The 10769-nt window shown below is 44.2% G+C and overlaps 1 pseudogene; it reads right to left on the reverse strand.

The window, feature by feature from the left end:
* The window catches only part of LOC135322434 (trafficking protein particle complex subunit 9-like), an 82211-nt pseudogene extending 71937 nt beyond the window's left edge, over positions 1-10274 (reverse strand).
* Positions 10275-10769: the final 495 nt, after the last annotated feature.

Consider the following 10769-nt stretch of genomic DNA (forward strand, 5'->3'; position numbering starts at 1 on the left):
AAAGACTTAAACATGTCGACACGATAGTATAAAACCCTTAGAAGAAAACATAGGCAAAACATCTGACATACATCTCAGCAATGTTCTCCTAGAGCAGTCTACTCAAGCAATAGAAATACAAGCAAAAATATACAAGTGGGATGTAATTAAACTTACAAGCTTTTTCACAGCAAAGGAAACATTAAGCAAAACAAAAAGAAAACCTATGGAATGGGAGAATATATTTGCAATAAATGAGATTGACAAGGGCTTAATTCACAGAATATATAAAAAGATTTACATGTAATAAGAAAGAAAAACAAACAATTCAATCCAAAAATGGGCAGAAGACCTAAAGAAACATTTCTCCAATGAAGACATACAATTGGCCAATAGGCACATGAAAAAGTGCTCAATATCATTATCAGAGAAATGCAAATCAAAACTGCAATCAAGTCTCACCTCTCACCAGTCAGAATAGCCACCATTCAGAAGTTCACAAACAATAAATGCTGGAGAGGCTGTGGAGAATTGGGAACCCTCCTACACTGTGGTGGGAATGCAGTTTGGTGGAGCCATTGTGGAAAACAGTATAGAGGTTCTTCAAAAGACAAAAAATTGACCTCCCATATGACCCAGCAATCCCACTCCTATGCACATATCCAGAAGGAACCCTAATTCAAAAAGACACCTACACCCCAATGTTCACAGCAGCACTATTTACAATAGCAAGACATGGAAACAACCTAAATATCCACTGACAGATGAATGGATAAAGAGGTTTTAGTATAATTGTAAAATAGACTACTATTCAGCCATAAAAATATAATAAAATAATGCCATTTGCAGCAACATGAATGGACCTGGAGAATGTCATTCTATGTGAAGTAAGCCAGAAAGAGAAAGAAACATATCATATGAGATAGCTCACATGTGGAATCAAAAGAAACCAAAAACCAAAAAACAAAAAAGAAAGAAACAAAAAGATGAAGTTATATACAGAACAGAAACAGACACAGAGACATAGAAACCAAACTATGGTTACCAGAGGGGAGAGGGTGTGGGAAGGAATAATTTGGGATTTCAAGATTTGCAGATACTGACTATGTATAGAATAAACAGCAAGTTTATACTGTATAGCACATGAAAATATATTTAATATCTTATAGTAACTTATGTTTAAAAAGAATATGAAAATGAATACAGGTATGTTCCTATATAACTGAATTGTTCTGCTGTACCCAAGAAACTGACACAACATTATAAACTGACTAGACTTCAATGAAAATATTTTTAAATAGACCAATAAGGAAAAAAAAGAAAAAGGATATTATCAAACCAAAAGAATAAAGTACTGATTCAGGCTACAATATGGATGAACCTTGAAACTTTATGCTAAAATAAGCCAGACACAAAAGGACAAATAGTGCCCTTTTAGATGAACTGTATCTAAACGTTTACTGTACTACTCCTGTAAATTTTCCCGAGGTTTGAAATCTATCAATATCAAAATAAAATGTATTATTCATTAAAAACATAAAAGGATTCTTTAAAGGAGGGCTTTAATTATTAAATGCAGAAGTGCAAGTAAAGCTCCTGGAACAACACTTTGCACGTCCACAGACAGTCACTGCTTTCACTGCCACTCAGAGGGTGGTGCCAGCGCTGATGAAGGCTGCCTCCACTCGCTCCCCTGCAGAGAGGTGTGAGAGCCTGGGCTCTGACAGGCAGGGTGACGGTGACCCTGGGTCAGACACAGCCATGCCCCAGACTCTGCGATAACCAACTTTCTTATACAAACTGCTCCATGTAACATAAACACGCTACAGGGATGTAACTTACAACACAGGGAATATAGCCAATGTTTTACAATAATTATAAATGGAGCATAACATTAAAAATTGTGCATCTATTGTACACCAGAAACTTATATCATATTGTAAATCAGCTATACCTTTATAAAAAATTAAAAAATAATTTAAAAATGTTATCTCTTTAGTAGGCAATTTGGTTTTTAAGTAAATACTAAACAGCTTAGAATGTATAAAAGCATTAAAGTGTGATGTTTGTTTACATATTTATTTACTTTCAGCCTCCTGCTAAAAGAGAAATTAAACAATTTTTTTAAACACAGCTTAAAAACCATAACAACAAATAGACAAAGTGAGAGTGAAGAGAAAATGGAGATTCAATAATTAAATGAAACCAGGGGGAGGTAAAGTCATAAAAATGGATGCCATTAAGCCAGGGTAAGTGTTAAAGGCCTACTAGAAATTCAGCTGTAAGATTCTTGGCAGCTGATGTGAAGGAAAAGCTCAGCTGGGCTAACGAGCTAAGTCATAAATCTAAGTGTGATAAGTGTCGCTTTAGTGATCTAAGTTCTGCCGGGCTAACTCGTAAATCTGATTTTAGTGTTAGTTTACTGGGCTAACAAGCTAACTCGTAAATCCAGTCTCAACATGTGTCAGTAACGTGATCTGTTCCAAATTGATAAGCTCCAGTGTACTGATTACTTGCTTTTTGTTGTTTGAGCCTTATTAGCTAATAGCCCCATACTTGTAATTAAACCTATAAAACCTCATGTGCAATTCTTGGAGGTGCTGAGAGCTTCGGAGCAGAAGCCCCTCTGAGCCCGCTGGCAAAATAAATCTGAGTACTCCAACCCTCCGAGTGGTGCTTTTTTCTTCGCTGGCCTGTGGTTTCTGTAACATTAAAGCAAAAAGAAAAAGATGATGGGGCGGGCGGGAGAGCTAAGTGGTAGAGCGTGTTCTTAGCATGCACGGGGTCCCGGGTTAAAGCCCCAGGGCATCGACTAACAGATAAATATACCTAATTACCTAACCCCCCAAAAGAGACCTAAAGAAAAGAAAACGATAAATTTCTTTCATAAAAAAACCCTGATATTAAATTTAGATTAAATATTTTAAGAAAAATAGAAAAAGATGAGTGACACAAGCGATAATGCCCGAGAGATAAATCCGCGGTGGCTGCTGGAAGGTCCCCATATCCCACGTGCAAAAATCTGAAACAACCTTCTCACCACTCAGTCATCCTCAGCCCACCCCACCCCTCCCCCTGTTAAATGCAGGAGCACAGGCAGGGCCTGGCCTTTGCTCTCTCTGTGTCATCACAGTGAGACAGGATGGAAGGGGGCAGAACACAGCCATTCAAGGAAGGCCATAGCAATTAACATCAAAATGGTGAAGGATTCAACCTCCAATAGGCCTTGAGGCTCAGGATGAAGAGATTTAACTTCTAGCAGAGCTTGAGCTTCATTATACACCCATTGTAATAGTAACATGGTTAATAACACGCCCCCAGGCAAAATGGCAGTCCCAAGGATAGCCACAAAAGGTCACAGGGTGGGAAATGGCCAACTCCCCGGGAATCCCAGCCCCTTGCCCTTAGGCTGGTCCTTCTACTTATTAGCATATGAAACCACCAAGCCCAAGAAAACAAGCAACACAGCGCCGCCTCGCGGTCAACCCTCTCTCTTCCTCTTCGGAGAAAGCCCACACTCTGTCTGTGGAGTGTGTACCTACTTTTAATCTGAGCACCCAACCCCCACACCTCGTGGCGATTCTCTTGGCTTTCAACGTATCTCTCTGAGTAAATCTACCTTTACTCAACAGTTGTTTGCTCTTGAATCATTTCCTACACGAAGCCAAAGACCAACATCTGGAGGGACAAATCCCAGGGGCTCAACTAATGCGTGGGACACAGCCCTTCTCATGCCCCACATCTGTTTTCTTGTATCAACAGGACTGGGCTGTGAAGGGAGTTCTTAGGCCCCAGCTAAGGGACAGAAGCAGCCCTGGCGTCGCCCTGGTTCTCTGTGGTTCTCTGTTGTGCTGACTCCCCAGCCACAGAGCGTTCTTCCTAGGCCTGTCCCCACAAAACCCTTCTCTCCAAAATACAAGAACATCATGTCACAGTCCTCTTGTTCAACCAGGAAATGTTCAGCCCACTTTTTCCTTCCCCAGTAAAAACCTAACTGTTCTCCTTCCCATCCCACCTCTTCTTTCTTTGTGAGAACCCTGCTCTTCACACAGACCATCCTGAACGCCGGTGCCTTGCTGGCTGGGACCGAGATGTTTCAGTCTCACAGCCTGCGTCCTTTCACTTTACCCTTGCTACCTTAAGCCTTTCCTGAGTCTCCCATCCCTCTGATTCTGAACTTCACAAAGTGCTGAGGTTACAGTCACTATGTTCATACCTCCCAGGTTTTAGCTAGTTTTCCTTTGCAATATCTTCACTAAGGAGCTGCATCAAGAAGTTTAAAGAGTCTATTCTTACATTTGAACTGAGGAGCCTGCATAAAATTTAAATGGCATTGAAGAGAGGGTTAACCAGGGACAGAGTTGTCGCAGGTCCTAGTCAACAGTGTCACGAGGCAAAATGTTCTTCAAAGGCTCAGAGTGGCTTCTGAACAGGGAGTCGGCAGGGAGAAGATGCCAGGCAGTGAGTGGAGTGAGTGACACTGGGTACCCTTCCCCAGCTGGGGAAGAATTGGATTTTGTTCTAGTTTTCCAAACAATTTCTTACTACCATTTTCTCTTATTGTCACATACCATTTCCTACAAATTAAGAAAATCAATGTCAGTCATTTGGGTCACTTGGGAGAAGCTACGTGATGCCATTCACAGGGCTGGGACATGACAGCCACACCAGTCTAGGTTAAAAGACCAGTGGGGGTAATTTCCGAGGTATAGAAGGGCATGCAGCAAACTCCCCAGTTTCAATGACCTCATCTCAAAGGTGGGGCCAATACAACTACCAAGCAATGCGCGTGATGATTGTGGCCAACATCTGTCTACAAGGTTATGTGCCCGTGACAGCTGTCGCTTAATGGTGAATGAGTACGATCAGCGAGGCTCAGTCTACCTGGCCACACGCGCCCTGCCTTCCTGACTTGGTGCAGCAGCAGAGCTTGTTTAGCTGAGATGAACGCCCCCAGAGCAGCCCAGACGGGAAAGCTCCCATCTCTGCACAGCGAGGTGTGTTCCTTTCCTTCTCAAAGCTGATTAGTTTGCTGTCGTCTGTTTTTATGTTTATCCCTTTAGTACCTGCCTCCCCTCCTGGGTTTTGCTCAAAAAGCACAGGGCCAGGTATGTCTTGCTGCCTGCTGGATATTCTGGGCTGGGAGACAGGCGAGCCCACACCTGCTGAACGGAGAGGCCAGAAGGCCCAGGGGCCCATGCTGAACCGAGGACCCTGCACCCAAAATTATGGTCTGAGTTTGGGCAAATTACACAGTCTTATTTACCCTGTGATTCCTCATCTGTCCAAGAAAATAACTGCCCATGGCACATACAGTTACAAGGATTAAAGGAAATCACCAAATTCACAACATATTCAAGGGGCCACCAGTGCGTCCTCAACAGACACATGCTGCCTTTACGGCTCTGACACACGCTAAGTGGGGCGGACGGACGCAGTGAACACTGCTAAGTGCCAGTGTGTTAAGTGCTTCATGTGTGTTATAATATTGTTTACAACTTGCAACAAACTCAGGAAGAAATGAATATTATCATGCACATTTCACAGATTCACCAACAGGTTAAGGGAAGTTACACTCTAGTCCAAGGCCCTTTGGTGAGGAAATGGCTATTTAAGCCTGAATCTGAGCCCAAGCCTAGGCTACGTCTCTCTCCAATCCACCTGACCACTTGCCTATGAAAGCCACCTGTCCAAAACACAAGTTTGCACAGGCCAGCTCTTAAATGCAATGTGTGCCACTGTTTGTCAATGTTGGTTAATTACCATAAACTGCTCTCCGAAACCGCTACAGAAAAGACAGGTGGACCCACATCCCTGCCCACAAAGAAGAGGAGTTCTGTCTTGCCTTCTCCTGTAGTGTGCAGAACACCTTCCCTACACCACCAAATCTTTTTTATATGCTTCATCCGTGTTTATGTTTGCACACGGCATATTAAACTAGAAGGTAACTGCAGTAATTCCATCTCGGTTGCTTTCCAAGGTTGCAGATTATCCATAATCAGTCCGTGAACGAAAATACTACAATGTGTATGAAAATACTGCAACCATGTCAGTAAACAAAGAATGCTGAAACCAAGTCAACAGCGGCTGCCGCCACCCCCCAGCGAGGACAGGCCTGCAGCCCAGCCTCTGCAGCCACTCACAATGGTGCCCTCTGAGGGGACTCAGTATAAGAAAGGACAGGATACTGGCCCTAGATAGCTAGGTGCTTGTCAAATGAATGAATTCAGTGAGCCCTAATGTTTGCTTCCTCCCATAAATATAAAAGCACTAAATTCTTTAAATTGAGATATCTGGTTTTCTTTATATAACAAGCAATCTTTAATTGTTCCAACTACCTGGTCTTTGTTGTAAAGCTCCTATATTTTTTAGCTCCTCCCCTACGTCTTTGGAACAGTCCCTCAGAGAAATCTGAGAGGCTGTCATCCCCGCTGGAGTCCTCTCACCGAATAAAACTTAACTCTTAACTTTTATGCTGAACATTTATTTCAGTCGACACAACTTACAACAAACCCAGGAAGAAGTGAATTTTATCATGCCCATTTTACTGATTCACCAACAGGCTAAGTGAGGTTACATTCTATTCCAAATTCCTATGGTGTGGAAATGCCGATTTAAACCTGAAGCTGGGGTGCCCATGCCTGTGCTCCTTCTCTCTCCCATCTACCTCATCACTTCTCTGTGAAAACCACCTGTCCAATACACAAGTTTGCAGCCGGCCAGCTCTTAAATGCAATGTGTGCCACCATTTGTCAATGCTGGTTAATTACCATAAACTGCTCTCAGAAGCCGTTACAGAAAAAACAGGTGGACCCAATTCCCTGCCCACAAAGAAGAGGAATTCTGCCTTGCCTTCACCTGTAACGTGCAGAAACCCTTCCCTACACCACTAAGTTCAAACGTATGTTTCATCCGTGTTTATGTTTGCACAGGACTCATTAAAGAACAAGGTGTCTGCAATAATTCCATCTCGGTTCCTTTCCAAATATACAGATTAGCCCAAATCAGATCCAGAACAGACACAACTCATCAAATCCGCAATGAAACACACTGGATTAAGAACAAAATGCTTGTCCTAGTCCAGAAAACTACGGGTCCCTCTTTCTTCCTGTCATTATACAAACCCACCAGAACTCAATAATTTGCTGTCTGCTCATCCGGAAACCAAACTCAGAGAAGAGTCAACTCAGCAGAGCACCCTACTGGGGAGAACACCCCGCAGCAGCACTGCGAGCTTCTTGCCCTCCCACATGCTCTGCTGACCCTTAGTGTCCTCCGTGACCAGGCCAAAAGAGCTGTTCCCAACAGCTGCAAAGTCCCACACATTACATAAAAGCATTTTATTTTAGACGATATGTTACATATATACCCATCTCTGAAAGCAGCTTTTCCAGAAGCTCAAACCTTCAACATTAATCTGCAAAGGCAATCCGGGTCCCCAAGGGAAAGCAAGTCTTAAGACAATGCTAAGGCCTCCAAAGTCCTCTCCAGAACCATCAATCAAACTGCCTGCAGGTCTGCAGCTGCAGGCGGCTACATGTCTGTTTTTAAAGCACCCCCCTCCTGCCTTCGTGTGCTACAATGTCCCTCTACGCCCTCCCATCTCAGGGTAAGAGCAGCCGCTGCAGAACCTTGCAGGGCAGCACTGACAGTACTGGACACAGAGGATCAGAGCTAAACTAAGCCTTCTGATGACACGAGCTTGTCACTCTGTCACTTTACAGATGAAGATATATATAGAGAGGTGGGGTGATCTTGCTCAAAGTCACACAGCTAATAAGTGGCAAAGTGTATAACTCTGCTCCTCCCTTCAGCGTGACGCCCCATCTGGGATGCTCACAGGGTTCTCTCGTGCCTGCCTGACCAGTCCTTTCCGGTCACTGATAACCCACCACAGGGTCTGTCCGCAGGCTGCCTTTTCAACATCTTTTCCCTCCAGTTTCTCAGGAAAAAGGCTGCTCCGGCCACTGTATGACTTCCGGCTCACCGAACCCTCCGTGCTCAGGCCAGTCATGCCTGTGTATCCGGCACCCTGCTCAGAGGCTCTTCCGTCCCTGCAGGTGGATTTTTCCACTCTCTGCAGGACACCCCCTCAAGGGAGCCTTCCTCTCGCCCTCAGCATAGCAGGTGTCCCAGGCCACATCCCGAGCTGCCCCATTAAGAATGCTTGTGCCCAGTTCTGCTAGTCAGACCAGCAGCTTCAGAGCCCAGGTTTATGCCCGGGTCACCAGGCAGAACTACTGCCCATCTCCCAGCCCCTACCCAGCAGGTCACCAGGAAGTCACAGTAGGTGCCCCACCCAATCCAGAAGGCTGTTCACTTGCCAGCACTGATGATGACTGCTTTCCAACCTTTGGTCAGTTTCACACAAAAAAGCAGCTTTCACTTTGAAGCGGGGGGGTTTCCCTTCTGCTGTCCATCCTTACCGGAAACATCAAGGGAAACTAAATCACCTTTTCTCAAATCTATTCGGATGACACATTTCCACCCACAATACTCACATACTCAAGAAGTTTGGGTCCACGTGGTTTTGTTTCCCTTATGCTAAGTGGCTCAAAAGACTTTGGGATTCTTTCTCTTTGGAGGGTATTTGTTTGTACTCAGTTTATCGGCTTTAATCTGTTTTTGTCTCTCTCGTCAGGGTCCGTGGCAGTTGCCACTTCTCTCTCCCTACAGCAGCCTCCCTCCCAACTTCTAATCTAGGAAATCAGCTGTGATGAGGGGCCCGGGGGAAGTCACAGAAGATGGATCTAAGGCACAGAGGTGACATAATTTGCCCGAGAAGATCAGCTTCAACCCCCAACAGTGTGTCACGTCCCTCTGTTTAACACTTATGCTAAACTACTTAACTTTTAATAGATTATGGTTATAAACAGATGAGGTATCAAAATACATACAAGGACACACGTCAACTCTAAGATTTTCATTAACTCCACTATTTTGCTTCTATTTATTTTATTTGTATTAAAAGAATTAAGAACCTCTGCAGTCAATATAGCAAAATGTTAATGGGTTTTAAATCCAGAATATAGAGGCATAAGTGTATTACTCACACTTTTTTGTATATTCACAAGGTAAAATGATTTGAAGGTCTCTCTCCCCTGCCCCCTACCCACTACTGGCTCTCACCTGAACTCCCAGACCACACATCTAACAGCCTTTCATTTTACCCACAGCTGAACTCATCAGTTTTCCCGCAGAACTCCCTCTGCAGCTTCCCCTCCTCAGAGCACAGCAGGACCATCATTTACCGTATTAATCCACCCAAAAACCCTGGCCTTACTCCATCCTACCCACACAGACATCATTCATCCTTTCATTTTACCATCTAACATGAGTTCAATCTGTTCGCTTTTTCCCACTGACCGTCCCACTTCTCAGGTGGAAGCCACAAATACTTCCCACATGGAATCATGAGTCTCCCAGTGGCCCCCCAGCCACTTTTCCCTACTTGACACAAATGGGATTCTGTCACTCCCATGCTTTTAAGACTCTTTTCAAACCCACTGTTCTTAGAAGAAACTCCAAGTTCTTCACCTGGTGAAGGTCTTTGCCATGAAACTATCAGCTCAGGGAGGGGAGGACCCGCCCTCTCCCCTCAGCCCCACCCTCTGGCAGAGCATCACCTCTGGAGGACCTGCTGAGCTACACAAGCCTGTATTCTAACCCTGGTCTTGAGTTCTTAGCAAACTGCTTCACTTATCCATACAAATCCAAGGTAGATTAGAAAGATGTTAGATATTTAACTAGACTTTTGATTTGGGGATTTTGCACTAGCAACCTGCAAGTACATGTTCTAATACTTCTGTCTTCTTAAAACCACACCCAGATTTCAGTGGTTTCTGTGGAATGCTTTCAGAATAAAAGGAACTGTACTTTCACAGACTTTTTGTTTTATAATATGAACAACCTGGACAGGGTCACGAATAGAACCGCCTAAAAAGTGACAGAAGACGGGTTAGAGGCATAAAGCAACAGGTCGCAAGGACAGCAAGAGCAAAGTTGTTTCTCCAAATCCACCCTAAAAAGTGAAAGAACAGAAAATTCTGAATTTTGAAAGTAAAAGACTATCATATAAAAAATAAAATAATCCTCTTCATCAGGATTTCAAGATCTGACTCCAGATATTTTAGCAGGCCATACTGAATCCTAGCACAGAAAAATCAGATGGACTAGTGGTGAGTAAGTTCCAGGAAAACGGCAGTAAAACCTCCACTTGTAAGAGGACACACAACCACTTGTCGAAGGTGATTGTAAACCACATTCTGGAGAAATTCAGAAGATTCAGGTTCCACTTCCAGATGGTGATGACAAGGAAGAACCGCTTGGATGCACGCTTCTAACTGAGTCACCGGCATTCTAACACTGCAGGGGGAAAAGGAGGCCCTCAGTCAAGAGCAGAGGTGTTCCTGTCGTGTTTCGCAGGCCGCGCCTCGGGCACTCAGTGCCCTGCAGCAGCCCGGCCCCAGGCGAGGACACGCAGCGTGGCCCCCCAAAGCAGGAAGGGCACTGTGCTTGAGAAAACCCACCCCTGATGTGGGCAAGAGGGGCTGGTGGGGTTGAGTGAACCTATAAATGCCCACAGAAACACACCTGCATTCATTCAAGTGATACAACCAAAAGTAGCAGGCTATTTTGCAAAATTTCAATTGTCAGTGGAAATTTTACCATTCCTTTCTGCTTGTCCCCTGCACTCTGAGACAGGCTCAGGCTCTCTCACACCTGCAGGTCTGATGCAATAGTTGTGAAGTCATTTTACTTTGCTGCGATTGTCCTCGCTTCCCGTATCA

The sequence above is a fragment of the Camelus dromedarius genome, chromosome 11, assembly GCF_036321535.1.
Source record: "Camelus dromedarius isolate mCamDro1 chromosome 11, mCamDro1.pat, whole genome shotgun sequence".
Lineage (NCBI taxonomy): Eukaryota > Metazoa > Chordata > Mammalia > Artiodactyla > Camelidae > Camelus > Camelus dromedarius.